Consider the following 14412-nt stretch of genomic DNA (forward strand, 5'->3'; position numbering starts at 1 on the left):
CCCCCAGAGTAGACAATAATACTGGAGATTCCCCCCAGAGTAGACAATAATAATACTGGAGATCCCCCATAGTAGACAATAATACTGGAGATCCCCCCCCAGAGTAGACAATAATAATACTGGAGATCCCCCCCCAGAGTAGACAATAATAATACTGGAGATCCCCCATAGTAGACAATAATACTGGAGATCCCCCCCCAGAGTAGACAATAATAATACTGGAGATCCCCTAAGATTAGACAATGATAGTACTGAAGGACCCCCCCCCCCCCCACAGAGCAGACCATAATAATACTGGAGATCCCCCCAGAGCAGACCATAATAATACTGGAGATCCCCCCAGAGTAGACAATAATAATACTGGAGATCCCCCATAGTAGACAATAATAATACTGGAGATCCCCCTCCCCCAGAGTAGACAATAATAATAATGGAGATCCCCCAGAGTAGACAATAATAATACTGGAGATCCCCCCCCCCCCCCCCCCCAGAGTAGACAATAATAATACTGGAGATCCCCCCCCCAGAGTAGACAATAATAATACTGGAGATCCCCCCCCCCACACACTCACGCAGAATAGACCATAATAATACTGGAGATCCCTCCCAGAGTAGACAATAATACTGAAGACCCCCACCTATAGTAGACCATAATAATAATGCCAGAAACCCCCCAGAGTAGACAACTAACAATACTACAGGCTCCCAGAGTACACGAGTCCTCTCCATTCCTGGCTCTTCTTCCCTCCCTTCACCGCACTGCAGCTTCTTCTCTCCCCCGTGTGCCGCTCTGCTCTGTGTCCTGGGCTGGTTGTAGGCGCCAGAATCGGGACCCAGAGCAGAACTGTGCCAGGAGCAGGAGAGGACCTGGGAGCAGTACAGTGCAGCTGCCAAGTACTTACCACTCGTGGGTATGCTCCTGGATCCGGGCGGTGCCATACAACCAGTGTCAGGAGACCTGTTACAGCGGACTGGTAGGGGAGGACCTGGGAGCAGTACAGTGCAGCTGCCAAGTACTTACCACTCCTGGGTCTGCTCCTGGATCCGTCCGGTGCCATACCACCAGTGTCAGGAGACAGGACACAACGGAGCGGTAGGAGAGGACCTGGGAGCAGTACAGTGCAGCTGCCAAGTACTTACCACTCCTAGGTCTGCTACTGGGGCCAGTGCCATACAACCAGTGAGACAGGACACATGGGAGCGACAGGAGAGGACCTGGGAGCAGTGAGGGCTTCTCGGCTGCGGTGACCACTTTGCAGCATCCTGCACCAATGAATTCTTGCATTGGCTATGAAAACTCTCACTGGACGCACTTGGAGTCCAGTCCTGAGTAGCCTCTTTCTTGTCATACATAGATAGATACAGATCGAGTGACCTATTCTGATAAGATAACCTACATCACATAATGCTCCAAGCTGTTTCCTATGTAGGGACTCACACATTATGTTGGGGACACTTTGTTTTTTGTGCTTTTATTTTTCGATGCAGTAATTTGTGGTAAATTATAGAAAAGTGTCAGCAAATGTAATTTTACGAGGACGAGGGTAAGACTTTCTAATAGCTGGAAGATCATGAAATGAACCCAAAGAATTTTTTGTTTCCAGCACAATCCATGTGATATGTCTCCCTCTATTACATGTAAAATAATAAATCCTCGGCCCTACAATTTCAGCGCCTGCAGCCGCCTGCTGCCATAATCATCATTTTAATGTAGAAACCAATATGCTGAATGTTTTAAGAGCAGGGAAAATGTCCTAATTCTCGTGTCCTGATTTGTTAAATAGCTGGATGAAGTGCAGGCATGTGCAAGGGAAATAAGTGCAGATAACAAGACGGCTGCATTCTGGGAAAGTGTTTGGATAATTGGCCAGTGCGCTGTATTGTTAAGGGGTTGTTTGATAAGACTTCTTTCCTTTTTGGGGTAGACAAACTCATGGAGCTGGACCTCACCCTAATATATTTGATCTGTTTGTCACAATTCGAAAGATATTACTAGATATCAGGATGTATATATTTGTATTGGTTAGAGTAGAATCTCCACTTTAATATTGAACCAGGATTGTGTTTCTAGGTTCCACAGAACCTGTGATATCCACTGAATTTGCAGTCAATTTTATTTTTGTGTCAGTTGTATATTATAGCTGCATATTATATTATAGTTTTTTTTCATAAACAAAAGAAGGTACGTCACCAGGCTTTACCCTCACTAAACTCCCAGTTCCCAAAGGTGGCATATGAAATTTTATTTTCTAAATTCTCTCTTTTATGTGAAATCTCGCCCATTTACCTACAAAAAAATATTCTTCAAGGTCAGGCAAATATGACCCATTTTCACATAAGATGAGTCAAGATTAGTGGTTGCAGGGTTTGTGTCATATCAGAAGCCCCTATCTTCTATTCTGTAGTACCTAGAAACATGCTTTTTGTGTAAAGAAAAAAAAAATTAAGAATCTCATCTTACATATCACGTTAGACGTACGGTTCTGTGCGCTACTGGATCTTTATCTTCAGCTTGCATTTCTAACTATGTATTTAGCTTTATGTATGTATGCCTGGTTCGGTAGATCACAAAGACACAAGTCTGATGTCATCTGAAAGATAAAATACTTAGCTTTAATACAACACACATAGTTTCTGGGTACTATAAAACTTTTGAAGACTTAACTCATATGAAAATGAGGTGAGAAGAGTAATTTTTGCCCGAATTTGTGGGGATTTTTTATAGGGTAAATGGTTTAGATTTCACATCAAAAAGTGAATTCTAGAACAGACATTTCATACCCTTCCTAAGGGGACTAGTGGTTTATTTGGGTAAAACCTGGTGTTGTAACCATTTATAGTCTCTTGTCATATTCAGGCATATGGCCTCTAGCACCATATTTCACCAGCATCAGTGTTTCTAAAAATTATATGGAACTCTCCTTTAATCGCCTTTAAATATATTTGCTGGAAAAAAAACCCAGCTTCAAAAAACACCGACGACTTCTACATCCCTGGACCATACAGTCCAGTCCAGAGATGTAGCTTTTGTTTGGTTCTTTAATAAGGTTTACACCGATTTGTGTTAACCATAATAATCTATATTTGTATAGTGCCATCATATTCCGTAGCGCTTTACAAATCATAGGGGACATATACAAAAAAAATAATACAATACAGAGTACAAAGTGTCATATGGAGCTAAAGGAGTGAGGGCCATTCCTGCCAATTACCATTCTGCCAACTTTACTCATGAAATGCTGATGAAAAACTGTGATTGTCCTTTTTTAGCAGTAGTAATGGTAAACTGGTAATCGTATTGCATATCTAAAACATGCACCCCCCCCCCTAAGGCTATGTTCGACATGTTCAGCAATAAAAACAAAAACAACCCCCCACCCCACCCCCCAAGATCAAAGGCAACCTTCCTTAGATGGAAGCCAAAGGGGAACACAAGGTGAGGGGAGACTCTCTGTTGACCTTCCGTTCTTGGTTCTCTTTGCACTCTCCTGAAATGAAGAATATAGCGGAACCCCTGACGCAGGTGTCATATTATAATATGACCTTATCGAATATGTATTAATATGTTAAACATGAAGAAATACATTACCGGAAAACGTCTTGCTCATTGTGCAGAAATCTTGACTAATGACATGAGATGAGCAGCAGAGGCCACACGATGGCGCTGTTGTCTGTTTTAAAATTTTTTTTATATAGCAGCCTAATCCACAGAGGATGCACAATGTCTATTTCAGATTTGATTTATATGAAGATGTTAATAGACAAAATGTAAAAACAAACATTTCTCTGTAGTGATAAAAGAATACAGATGGTCCAGATCTATACAAATAAAATGTTCTCTAATGAAATATCGTTCTAATCTTTACTTGCTGGGATGCATAATTACTTTCCTTGTAACTGCAAGTTTCCTAGATGTCATTGGCATGAATCACAAGCGTTCCTCAGGTCTGCGCACCCAGTGTCCTGACCTGTTATTATATATATTTGATGTTCTATATAAAAGGTTCTTCGGTTTCCGTCATGCTGTGCTTTTATTAGAATGTATTATTTTACCATTAAATAAAACCTCAAGTTAACGAACAGAATCATGGAGTTTACTGTTCTGTTTTTGTTGAGAAATACATGGACAATAAACCATGCGAAATACGCATGGAGCTTCTTACTGATTTCAGTTGAAATGCATATGTGATCAAGCGAAGCCTCTACCTATTCCTGTTGGATTGTGTTTGTAAATGCAATACAACTAAAATGTGTGAACGCAGCCGCAGTGTGTATTTTGGGGTATATTCACTTATGGACATGCCGGTATTTTGCAAGTTAAATAAAATTCTGCATTGTAATCCACAACAGATATTTTCCAGTACACATGCATGTGAATGTGAGCTGGCCCCCGTGGTCCCGTTATATCATCAGCTGATGACCAAAGAAGAGACTGGGTCACATTTACATACCTGGTCACTGGAGTTCACAGAAAGTGCATTGTCCCACGATAATGCACTGTGCCACAATTCACTAAGATTTTGCGCCCCAAGTCATGAATGTGTAGCATCCCCACCCAGGTCCGACGAAGTTCATTATCTTTTTAGTGGCGCATCTAAGTGCTTGGGCTTACGACACAATTTGAAAGTTAAATCCTGCTCTCAGTCTGAATTGTTCAATGGCACGCCCCCCCCCCATTTCTTGTTGCATGGAAGCCAACGCAGCTGCGCCAAACACCTAAGGCATGCGCAAAATCCCAGCAAAGACACCTGTTAAATACCTGTCCAAGCCGTACAATCCCTGAAAAAGGTGCAAAGTCCTACGAAAGTGAGCACCTTGACCCTTAGTAAATGAGCCCCACTGCCTGATCTTCCACTATGTCAGCTTTCTGTTGTATAAGTAGTGAAATAATCATAAATTCTTGAACACTGCAAGAATTTGCTATTATTATGGGACTACACCATCTCCATGCCAAGTGTCATAGAGAGGCACGGTTGGTGGGGAATGGCTGTGTACTTTTCAAAAACCTTTTTACTCAAAACTATGCCACATCGGACTGGGCATAGTTTTTCCTGGTGGCTGCATTGCGATATGGCAAGGGGTGGGGGCCTATCTTAAATCCTCCCCTATTCTTAGCTTCCCCCTAGAGCAGTGGTGGCGAACCTATGGCACGGGTGCCAGAGGCGGCACACCAGGCAGGTCTTAAAGAATTTTCCTGTAGTTCCAAGCAACTTAAAAAACGCTGTTTTCAGTGATGTTTTAAAGTGACTTGCTTGGCTACTTAGGACTGTAGGTAAAGGGAGAATGTGTAGGCAGGGTCTAAATATCTTTTGAAGGACCTCCTGCTGGCCCCATGATTCTCTGAGTTCTCTGTTTTTGTCCTCATGAGGCCAGTATGATTGAATGTTGTTGAAGAACATGAAGCGATAAGATACTGCTTTAATTTTTTTTTGTTGGCACCTCACAATAAATTAAGTGGATTTGGGTTTGCAGTTTGGGCACTCGGTTGCTAAAAGGTTCGCCATCACTGCCCTAGAGCCTTCCTATATCTTCTAATAAACCAATGAACCCTGAGGATGCCTGGTAACCTAAGTGTAGTACTACTGCTCCAAAGTATGACGCGATCAGTCATATGAATGCTAACACACTTGTTCTGGAGGCGATTCCAAATTCTGACCATACAATGATTGAATATTTCTTGCTCTAATATCTAAAATGCCCAAACTGAATGAAAGATCCCCTGTATTAGTCAGTGGGTAATAAACTAAGATTTTATGTTCTTATGTCTTAGGTTTTTTTTTTTAATGTTCTTTCAAAACAATACTTACACTAAGACCCCATGCACATAAAAACAGAGGGGCTGTTAATACGGACATTCAATTTGACTCCTGGACGTCTATGGCAGCCGGTCACGGTGTGGTGAGCACACACTGTCTCTCTGAACAGAAAAATATGTACTATATATGCAGCCACTCGGCTTTCGATGGAGTGAGAAGCGCTCACTGTATGCTTGTCCGGGCGACCATATGTTCTTGTTGCTTTTTTACTGCAAGCACCAAGGACAGACTATTTATAAGACTAGGAAGTGGAGTCTGAGGTAAATTTTTCTGCTCTCAAAATTGCCATGTGAACTGACCCTATAGCCCGTTTCCTACAGGCGATTTTGGTCTGAGAAACCAGTAACTTGGCCTTGAAGAAATTTTCCCTGAGCAAAGAATACAATAATTGAACTGAACGTGGCATGTCCTTTCAGGTATATTCAAGGTTCAGTCAAAGAAATCCCACAGACGGAGGGAGCAAGTTACTCAGAAGAAACTGTCTCTAGGGCAATGGGCTCCACCGCCTATACATATGCATAGGAGCCTTCTAGTGGAATCTGAAAGAAACTCCGATTCAGATCAAAGTATGTTTAGTGTCCACTCCCAAACTCTGCTATGGGCAGCAATTACGGGTCTACTAAATGAGACCTAGCATTTTTGGTTTTATAGGTAAAATATCATTGCCAAAGTCAGCATTGTGGAATAACATCCGTTTTCAGTAAAACAAAATTTTTAAAATGTGTTATCCTGCATATAAGAATCGCCTCAAACTGCAACTATTACTGAACTCCCGAAAAAATCCATCATAGAAACAGACATAACTCTGCTTCTTCTTGAAGCTTGTACATTAGTTGAGATTTTATTTTCTTAGCTTGGATGGACTTCTGTTGGTGTTTACATCATTTATCACTTAGGGGTTGCGTGGCAGGCCACCCCTGCTACAGAGAGGGGTTATTATTGAGGAATCCTTAAAGAATCCACTTTGTTAAACCTTGTAAGAATGTCCTATGAACAGATGGTGATGGTCCCAGGAAAGAGCTATTAGGTTTTCGCCTGCATGTCATGAGTATGCTTCAATATGGTCAAGATGTAAGGTGATAGGCAACGTTCTCCTCATTTAAATAGTCCTCTTTGTAGCGAGAGGTTAGCCGGGGCATGTTTACTGCTACTGGGTCATGAGCAGCAGATGCTGCAGAATATCATTTCATGTGTTTGCCTGGAATTATTTACAGTGAGTTTTGTAATAATACATTTTAATGGAGACCTAGAGATGTATAGGTTGAAATAAAGCATTTTTAAGCATAATTTAACCCTTTAATAAGAATAATTTTACTTGGGTTTTTCTTTCTCATGATATGAGAGACTTAAACTAGATATGGTAGATTAATTATATGTTCAATTCTGTATAATATCTATAGTATCTGTATAATATGAAGACTGGAGCCCCTCAGGCTTATTTGCCTAATTTTAAAAGCCTTTTTTTTTTTTTTTTTGGTAAAAACCAGGGTGTAAGAAGCTAAAAGAAGAGCAGATCCTGACAGTAGGGACACACACCAGTATGTCAGTGTGCTTGGTTTACTTGCTTGATCTGGTGATAAATGTTCTTTGAAGTTATCTGACTGGTATAATATGATAACCTGAATCAGGGGTGTCAAACTAATTTTTGTTTTGGTCACTCTGGCAAGTGCTGAGATGAGTGCAAACATTCCCAGTGCCTGTTTACTGTGATCTGCAGTGGAGGACCTTCACTAGCACAAGCAAAAAAGTGCATCCTCATTCATCTCAACTATTTGGTCCTGAGCTTGTCTTCTTCCTTGTTATTGTGTATGTATGTAGTTATTTGCTGTAGGGCTGCATGGTTGTTCCATGGGGAAATTGCACCGAGGGGAGCATCTGCATGGAGCTTGTATGTTTGGGTGGGCTTTCTGCAGGTCACTTGGGTACATGATGGAAAGCACAGGTTGACTTTTTCTGTACAGCCCTCGGATAAGCAGCAGTAGAGATGTCTAGCCGTTTATAACTTCTGCCTCCATAGATTTCACATTCTTGTTTGGCCAAGCAGAATGTGCATGTTACAGGGTGGCATCAGACGTATTTACTGTTAAATTATTGAAGGTATCTGTCTGCAAGCTGCCACATTACAAGGAGCAGCACACACTGACATGTCTGTTTCTAAGGAGCATGTGACACAAGCTTTGCTGAGATTTGCCATGTGCCATTTAAGATGCTCGGTGACAACTAATCTGCCAAAAGTATCAGGTTGTTGTCTATGCTTGTGGAGCATTTGTCAGAATTTACTTATTTCGGAGGGCCAGCTGCTGAGACCCCCATTGGTCACAAGAACACCCCCAGAAACCCAGAAAAGGGGGTCCCGTTCTCTGTAATTGATGGAGCAGCAAAATGAGAATGGGGCTCTCCCATGGGCAAGCTTGTCCTGCTGCTCTGCCCAACGGTGAGAAAAGGATCCCAATTTTGGTTTCCTAGTAGTATTTCCTATCCTGTGGACTTGGGATAACGTGCTAACTTGGTACAACTCTATTATAATAGTTATTATTATTTTATACAGGCAGTCCCTTACGTACAAGATAGGTTCTGTTGGTTTGTTCTTAAGTTGAATTTGTATGAAAGTCGGAACTGTATATTTTATAATAGTAGCTCCAGAAAGAATTTTTTGGGTCTCTGTGACAAGATTAGATTTTAAAAATGTTGGGTTGTCATAAGAATCAGGATTAACAATAAATCTTAATTACAGACACCTGTGATAACTGTTACAGCTGTTTATTGTGGCCTAAGGATAAAGTACAGTAAGTTACCAATATCCAGAGGTCCGTTTGTAACTAGGGGTCGTCTGTAAGTCGAGTGTTCTTAAGTAGGGGACTGCCTGTATTTTTCCTTCTTAGGCTGGCGCCACACGTAGCGCTTTGTCTGCGCTTGCAAACGCAGACAAAGTCGCGCCCACCGGGGCGGGCCTTGGCCCGATCGCATCAGCGTTTCTATGGAAACGCCTGCGATCGGGAACGAGCCGCCGGTGTTTCGCGTTACATTTGGGTGAAGACACACATGGTGTTTTTGGGCTGTTTTTAGTTAGTGCGGTTTCAGATTGTAAAAAACGCATGCGTTTTTTGAAAATGCATGCGTTTTTGACCAGTTTGTATTAAGATAATTGGTCAAACCTGTCAAAAACGGATGCGTTTTTTACGATCTGAAAACGTACTTAGTAAAAACGGCCCAAAAACGCCACGTGTGTCTTCACCCTAAGGGTGAAGACACACGTGGCGTTATTAGGCCGTTTTGGGGCCGTTTTCAGTTAGTGCGTTTTCAGATTTTGAAAAACGCATGCGTTTTTGACAGGTTTGACCAATTATTTTAATTCAAACTTACTAAAAACGGCCTAAAAACGCCACGTGTGTCTTCACCCAGTCTGTTTCACAACTGCCTGTACTTCTAGAAATGAAGATAAACTGGTTCAAAGCAGCCAAACGCATGGAAAATATTCAAAAACGTATGCAGTTTTTAAATTGCCTGAAAACGCTTGCAAATGTTTTAAACGGTCCAAAACCGTGACATGTGGCATTCACAGCTGAGGAGATTTGCCTAATTACATTTTGTTAGCAATTGCATTTACCAAATGCTATGTTAACACCTTATGTTTACATAATATTAATGTGTTAACATTGCATTTTCAAAACTGTAATATTAATATTGATGCTGTGTTAACACGTGTTAACATAACATGTTATAAACACAAATGTTAACAACTATGGGATTAGGCAACTCTCCTCTACTCAGCTGTCGTATTGCGTTTCATGTGTGAACGCAGCCAAAATGGTTTTGTGTCTGTTGTAGTTCATAATCACTGGTTAAATATTACAAGTGCTTTCCATACATAAACTTATCATTAATCAATGGTACAATGCCGTACCCAATGGTGTAGAAAATTGAATAATAATTGCCCTTAAATTATCACTTGAACAGCCCTAACCCTAAGGTAAAGAAAAGGCGACTAATAACTACCAAGGCTTTTAGTGATTTCTTTGTTAAATACCTTTTCCATATTTCTAATTGAAAAAAAGGAACAGTCCGCGATGGTTCTGAGAAACAGATTACAGAGGTATTGGGTTACACCGCACTAATCACTTCTCCCCCCCATAGCAAAAATGTCAAGTTAAAAATAGCCCTGTTTTTGCATATTTATTTTCCTTTGACCTTTTCCTCTCTAGATTTTTATTACATTTTTGATTGTTTTGTGAGAGCGCGCTGCAGACGTTTTCAGGTCCGCGTAGTAATTGCTGCGTTTAATCCGTTATCACCGCGGAGGTCTCTTAACCTCTCCAGTATTGAATGGCAGCTTACTACTGTGACAGCAGCAGGCAGCACCGACGGGGTTAAATCGGCCAGCCTTCCCCCTGCTAATCGCTTTAAGCTGGCACACCTAGGGTGTCTTTCCTGTTTCTTGCCGCGACCGAATTTTCATTTTAAATTGGAAATGGCTCATAATGGCTTCTATTTTGTTCCCTCCTTCTTTAATACTTTTCCATAACAACACAAGCACCAAATTATAGCTGTGCAATTATGTAAACAATGGAAATGCTTGCAGAACGCGCCCGCCCTCCTTCGTAGCATTTCATTCCGTGTAATTGCCGAAAGCTTCGCAGCCAATAATAAACAAAATTATTTTACACATTTATCGCTCTAAAGGTCAATTATGAAAGTGCTGCAGAAACAACGACGCTCCAAACGAGTAAACCCATTTCTATTGCCACCGCCATATGTTTCCTCCTCATTGGCTGTGTTTTCCCAAGCCTTGTGTGCATACAGTAGCATTCAATTAAGGTGATTCATTTACCAGGCAGCGCCGCTTTTCACTGCAGTTTGTGTTTAAAGATCTGCACTTTGCATTCTGGAAAGTAACACATCTGTTTGCATGACGTGATTTCAACCCTTTCCACCCCCCCCCCTTTCCTTTACAAGCCTGAAGATAAACTACGCGTGTACTTGGTATTTAAATTCTTACAGAACCATTAAAAGCTTTTCTCTCCATTGTGCAATAAAACGCTGACAAATTGCCTCAAAGTATCTCTGAAATGGGAATTTTAAATGGTACAAGGCTCGCTGTTTATTTCAATTCCTGACTTTGAATTTGTGTATTCAATTGGGCTTAGGCCATCCTATGTTCACACCTAAACAAGGGGTGCGCAACCTTGTATTGGACTGAGGGCCGCAATAGTACCAGCACCCTTGATGCACCAACACATCAAATATTGCACTCACAATAACTAATACAAACCCCAGATTAGGCAACAAAATAATTATTTAGACCACAGATTAGTCATTAAATAATTATACAGACACCAGATCAAGCAATAAATAATAATACAGATCCCAGATCAGACAGTATATAATTATGCAGACCCCCAGATCAGGCAGTATATAATTACGGTATATAGACCCCCAGATCAGGCAGTATATAATTATACAGACCCCCAGATCCAGCAATAAATAATAATACAAACCCCAAGATCAGGCAGTATATAATTATGCAGACCCCCCAGATCAGGCAGTATATAATTATGCAGACCCCCCAGATCAGGCAGTATATAATTATGAAGACCCCCAGATCAAGCAGTATATAATTATGCAGACCCCCAGATCAGGCAGTATATAATTATGCAGACCCCCAGATCAGGCAGTATATAATTATGCAGACCCCCAGATCAGGCAGTATATAATTATGCAGACCCCCAGATCAGGCAGTATATAATTATAGAGACCCCCAGATCAGGGGGCTGCACATGAGCGTGTATGGGGCTGTGAGCTAGCCATAGAGGTCAGTTATGTGCGATGAGCCCACAGAGTCTCACGGCCCCTCAGCTCCTGTGGAAGGGGGGGGGATGCAGGCTGAAACGGACTGAAGATATTACGCGGTTTGCAGCCTAATTTTGCACACGGTTATGTGCCTAACTGTGATGCACTTTCTGCTTTTTTATACTTGTGATATATCTTCAGAGTTAGTAAGTTGAGGCTTGGCGTATAAGGGGGAAGACACACGTGGCGTTTTTGGGCCGTTTTTAGTTAGTGCGTTTTCAGATCGTAAAAAAACGCATGCATTAAAAAAAGCATCCGTTTCTTGAAAACGCATGCGTTTTTGTCCATTTTTAATTGCGCAAATTTGGAAAAACAGACAAAAACGGATGCATTTCTTCACGCATGCGTTTTTTACGATCTGAAAACGCACTTACTAAAAACGGCCTAAAAACATTTATTACGTTTTATTACATTCCCTCTGGCCCATCCAGAAACAGATTCCTTTTTGGGGGATTCCGTAAACCGCACTCATAAAGTTCACGGAGTCCAGTTATACAATTGTTGTATACAATGTTAAATGCTTGAAGTGCAGGGCATACTAGTTAGGAAACAATTACATTCCACCATAGGCCTGATCATTATCCCATGTGTTCTCTTTACAGTATATCTGACTTTTCATTTCACTTTTCTTTACACATAAATATTTATATAGTGTCCTATCTGCTGGCAACATGTTATAGAGTAGGAGGAGCTAAGCAGACTCTATATAGTGTCCTATCTGCAGGCAGCATGTTATAGAGTAGGAGGAGCTAAGCAGACTCTATATAGTGTCCTATCTGCAGGCAGCATGTTATAGAGTAGGAGGAGCTAAGCAGACTCTATATAGTGTCCTATCTGCAGGCAGCATTTTATAGAGGAGGACGAGCTGAGCAGATTGTATATAGTGCCCTATCTGCAGACAGCATGTTATAGAGGAAGAGGAGGAGCTCATCCTTGGTCATTTTAAAGAAAATCTACCATCCAAATCATGCATGCATAGACATCATGCATGGACATTTAGGCTGGTGCCACACGCACCGTTTTGTCTGCGTTTGACAAAGCCGCACTCACTGAGGCGGCCCGATTGCATTGGCGTTTATATGGAAACGCCTGCGATCGGGAATGAGCCACCGTGTTTTGCGGTAGAGCTCTGGGGGTGTTACCAGAGCTCTGGGGGTGTTACCAGAGCCCCTTAGTAATGAAAATTCACAGGCTGTCACAGTGAGCAGAATATGTCTCATCCAACTCCCTACTCTCTCCCTGCTTCCATTACCCATGTAATCTAGCAGCAGCAGGAAGTACAGGGGGATGGGAGACCACCTTTGCTCATTGTAACAGCCTGTGAAGCTGCATCACTTAGGGGATCTTGAAACCGCCAACTACATTTTTTTTTCCACTGTTTATTTTAAGAAAATGTTTCATTGTGTGTATATGTATCTGTGTGTGCATGGATTCGTGTATTATTGTTTTTTATTACAAATGTATTGGTTTATGCACTGTTTCCATTTCCAAGTGCAACAGATGGATGTGACGCAGCCCCTGCATAGCTGTTTGAGTTATTAATCTTCAGATATGCTACATTCTGTCACCTCTTCGATCCAGGATACTTCTCCCCCTTTTATTGTAACATATGTCAACAGCAATGCCCTCCCATCTGCTGCTGTATAGGTTTCTGGCTGAAACGCGCAGAGCAGGGCTGAGCACAATGCTGAGCCGTGTCAGTAATTACAGGTGTGTTGTGGGGAGCCCACGGCTTTCGCCAGACCCTTCATTATGGAAGAGGTGGGGCTATTGTTCCCGTGGCTCAGCGCCTCGGCACACTTTTTATGAGGCCCAGCATCCATCTGCTCACTCTCAGATTGTTTACTCTGACTGATATTGACATAAAAATGTATCAAAGGAAGTGATTAAAACCAGTTTACACATTAACCTGAAAGAAGCATTAGGACAGCTAATGTTTGTCCAGCGGAAACACAATCTGTTGAGATGTCAGAAATCTGACTCTGCATTGTGAAGGGAGAAGTAAGACAATGTGAGACTGTCTAAAAAGAACAAAAATGACACATTACGTGTAAATTGTGTAAGGGGGACCAGAACTACATAGGGCCTGATGGCTACAAATGCCTGAGGGCACGTTGATACATTTCGTTTCGGGTGCGTTGGGGCTTAAAGTTTATGCATTTCCATTGAAATGTATGCGTTTTGGAATGAGCATCACATGTTTAGCATATTAGTTATGCTTTTTAGTGGTAACATGTTCGTAATGTTTTCTGTGAAATGCGTATCCATTTGGGCCAATCCCCTCCCTCTTGTGTTTTGGATTTGTTGACGCCACACGTGCACACTTCCTTAGACCACATTCACATGTTTAGAAACGCAATTCAAGTGCAGTCTGGATGCATTTAGACCTAAATGTTTGTGTGCTAGAACGAGCAATAAGTGACTTACAACATGTTGCTTGTTTTTGAACACGTGTAGCTCCTCTCCTTTTTTAAGGAGTTCGTTTAAAAAACACATACGTTTTTTAAAATCTCGTGCGTTTTTAAAAATGAATCCATTTTTGATAGGTTTTACTAATTATCTTGATTAAAAATGGTCAAAAACGCATGCATTTTCAATAATTTAAAAAAACGGATGTGTTTTTTTAACGGACTGCTTAAAAACGGACCAAAAACTGGTTCAAAATACTAACGTGTGCTACCACCCTTACCCAAATTCTAGCAAGAATTTAGCATCTGCTTTCTAAATCTGGCACAATGAATTTGCGGGA

General features: G+C 41.4%; 1 protein-coding gene across 6 annotated transcripts in view; it reads left to right on the forward strand.

The window, feature by feature from the left end:
* RALGAPA2 (Ral GTPase activating protein catalytic subunit alpha 2) overlaps positions 1 to 14412 on the forward strand; it is a 188562-nt gene that overhangs the window by 59140 nt on the left and 115010 nt on the right. The gene's annotated exons all lie outside the window — the stretch shown is intronic.

The sequence above is a fragment of the Engystomops pustulosus genome, chromosome 3 (genome assembly GCF_040894005.1).
Source record: "Engystomops pustulosus chromosome 3, aEngPut4.maternal, whole genome shotgun sequence".
Classification (NCBI taxonomy): domain Eukaryota; kingdom Metazoa; phylum Chordata; class Amphibia; order Anura; family Leptodactylidae; genus Engystomops; species Engystomops pustulosus.